Source organism: Capricornis sumatraensis, chromosome 4 (assembly GCF_032405125.1).
Source record: "Capricornis sumatraensis isolate serow.1 chromosome 4, serow.2, whole genome shotgun sequence".
NCBI lineage: Eukaryota > Metazoa > Chordata > Mammalia > Artiodactyla > Bovidae > Capricornis > Capricornis sumatraensis.
Genome location: NC_091072.1, coordinates 84241293 through 84244318, shown reverse-complemented (window position 1 = coordinate 84244318; position 3026 = coordinate 84241293). Strand labels below are relative to the sequence as shown.

At 34.5% G+C, this 3026-nt stretch overlaps 1 pseudogene; it reads left to right on the top strand.

The window, feature by feature from the left end:
* Positions 1 to 540: 540 nt before the first annotated feature.
* LOC138079021 (dihydrofolate reductase pseudogene) lies at positions 541 to 1081 on the top strand (annotated as a pseudogene).
* The last annotated feature ends 1945 nt before the right edge of the window (positions 1082 to 3026 follow it).

The following is a 3026-nucleotide window of genomic DNA, read 5'->3' as shown; positions in this document are numbered from 1 at the left end:
TAACCATAGAAGTCTCAATGGGAATAATTAATTTTTAGTACTTTAAGTACTTTATAGTTAACATGCAACCAGTAAGAAGAATCATCTAGTTTGAAATAAGACTATTAAATCATCCGTATTAGTAGCATGAATTTTGTTCACCTTTTCCCCTAAAAATAAGAATGTTAGAGGTTTTTTCCATTAATTCAACCTCTTTTTTCATATTTACCCAGACTATCATTTGGTGTAGGCAAATATAAATACAATACAGATTTCAAAAAAAAAGTAAAAATAATTCATTCTAAGCTTCAAATACACACACACACACACATATCTATATGTAGGCAGGAAGATAAAGAACATTTTTGATGGAAATTTGAGCAACACGTTTTGTAAGTAGAAAACACCAGTGATTTTTATCTAAGGATTCATTAGTTTTAAAATTTCAGACTAAGTGGAAAGAAAATAATGATTAATGACTTAAAGTCAGATTTAGAAAATCTAGCATTTTAATTGATTTAATGCTTTCTACATACAAATTAACATATTTTAAAGATAAAGATGGTTCGTCCGCTAAACTGCATCATCACTCTGTTCCAAAGCATGGGGCATCAGCAAGAATGGGGACCTGCCTTAGCTCTTGCTCAGATATGAATTCAAGCATTCCCCGTCAGTAGAAGATAAACAGAATTTGGTGATTCTGGGTAGGAAGACATGGTTCAACACTCCAGAAAAGAATCGATCTTTAAAAGAAATAATTAATATAGTTCTCAATAGAGAACTCAAGGAACCTCCCCAGGGAGCTCATTTTCTTGCCAAAAGTCTGGATGATGCTTTAGAACTTATCGTGCAACCAGCATTAACAAATAAACTAGACATGGTTTGAATAGCAGGAAGCAGTTCTATTAAGGAAGCCTTGAACAAGCCAGGCCATCTTAGATTATCTGTGGCAATAATTATGCAAGAATTTGAAAGTGATGCATTTTTTCTAGAAAATGATTTGGAAAATTATAAACTTCTCCTGGAATATCCAGGTGTTCCTTCTGTCCAGGAGGAGAAAGTCATTAAGTACAAATTTGAAGTAAAAGAAAAAAGCAATTAAAGTGAAAGTGTTTTCTTATCTATTTTGATCTATCTTCCCTCTGTCAAAACAAAAAATTATGCATTTTTTGTTGTAAAGACTTTTGTTGACTTTGAAACAATTATTCCTAAACAATGTATTCTTATTCACCATTAATCTTTTTTTATTAATTTTTATTGGAGTCTACTTGCTTCATAATGTGTTAGTTTCTGCTGCACAGCAAAGTGAATCGGCTATGCATATACACGTATCCCCTCTTGTTTGAATTTCTTTCCCATTTAGGTCACCACAGAGCACTGAGTAGAGTTCTCTGTGCTATACAGTAGGTTCCCATGAGTTATCTATTTTTTTAGTACTATATTTCTCATTGTGAGCTTCCTTAGTGACAGCAGTAAAGGGTCTGCCTGCAATGCAGGAGATGTGGGTTCAATTTCTGGGTCAGGAAGAGTCGCTAGAGAAGCAGATGCCAGCCCACTGCAGTATTCTTGCCTGAGAAATACCATGGACGAAAGAGCCTGGTGGGCTACAGTCCATGGATTTGCAAAAAAGTCAGACAAAACTTAGTGACTAAAAACAAACAACAACATACAAGTTAACACATGTTAAAGATAAATCTCGGCATTATTTCCACTAGCCTTCACTCTTACATCAAGGCTGTATATTGTCACCTTGCTTTTTAAACTTGAGATGTTATGGGGAGGGAGGTGGGAGGGGTGTTCATGTTTGGGAACACATGTAAGGAATAAAGATTTTAAAATTTAAAAAAATAGATAAATAAAAAATAAAAAAATAAACTTATATGCAGAGTGTACATGTGCGTGCTAAGTCACTTCAGTTGTGTCTGACTCTCTGAGACCCTGTGGACTGTAGCCCGTCAGGCTCCTTCTGTCATGGGATTCTCGAGGCAAGAATACTGGAGTGGGTTGCTGTGCCCTCCTCCAGGGGACCTTCCCAACTGAACAATCAAACCTGCATCTCTTACATCTCCTGCATTGGTGGGAGGGCTCTTTACCATTAGCACCATTAACTTTTTATTAATTTATTTGTAATAAGTCCAAATTGTTCTTCTGGAGTATAATGAGGTTAACTATTTCAATGAAAATTAGCAAGATCCTTATTAAAAAATTACCTGAAGGCTTCCTGGGTGGAACAGCAACTAGAAGTCCACCTCCCTATGTAGGTGACATGAGCTCAATCTTTGGCCCAGGAAGCTTCCACATGTCGTGAAGCAACTAAACCTGTGTGTTCCACAGCTACTGAGCCCACATTCTAGACCATGAGCTGCAACTACTGAACCCTTTTGCCACAACTACTGAAGCCTACATGCCTAGAGTCTGTGCTCCATAGTTAAATAAGCCACCATAATGAGAATCCTGTGTGCTAAAAAATAGTGGCCCCTGCTTGCTGCAACTAGAGAAACCCCCAGTGAAGACAAAAAATAGATAAATAAATAAAATGAAGGTTTTAAAAACATAACTTGAGATATTGAATTTTACTACTTTACCCCAAATATTTATCTACAAATTATTTTCTGTTGCAACTAACTATTGTGCATCTCCTGAAAAATTATTCAGTTCTAACATAAAAATTAAATGAGCTACACATGTAAATAATGTTAGAAAATGACTTTATTAAAATATTTTACCAAGTTCTTTGTCATGATTGATACTTTACAAATTTAAAATTAAAATTTGAAATCATTTCTATTTAGCTTTCCTTCAAAAATGTATTTTAAGCTATTTAGTAAAATCAAAAAAACAAACAACCTTCTTACAGGGCTAGCCTTCTCATTGTATAATTTCTTCAATTAGACCCAAATACATTATCCTCTGTGATTTTCTTCATTCTACTTCTTACATCTGATAGACATTTAAAATTCTATTTTCTGCTGTATCATGAATTCTGGGTTGATTTTTTCATTTGTTTAAGAAACACTATTGCTTCCTTCTTTAAAACATTTTTACAT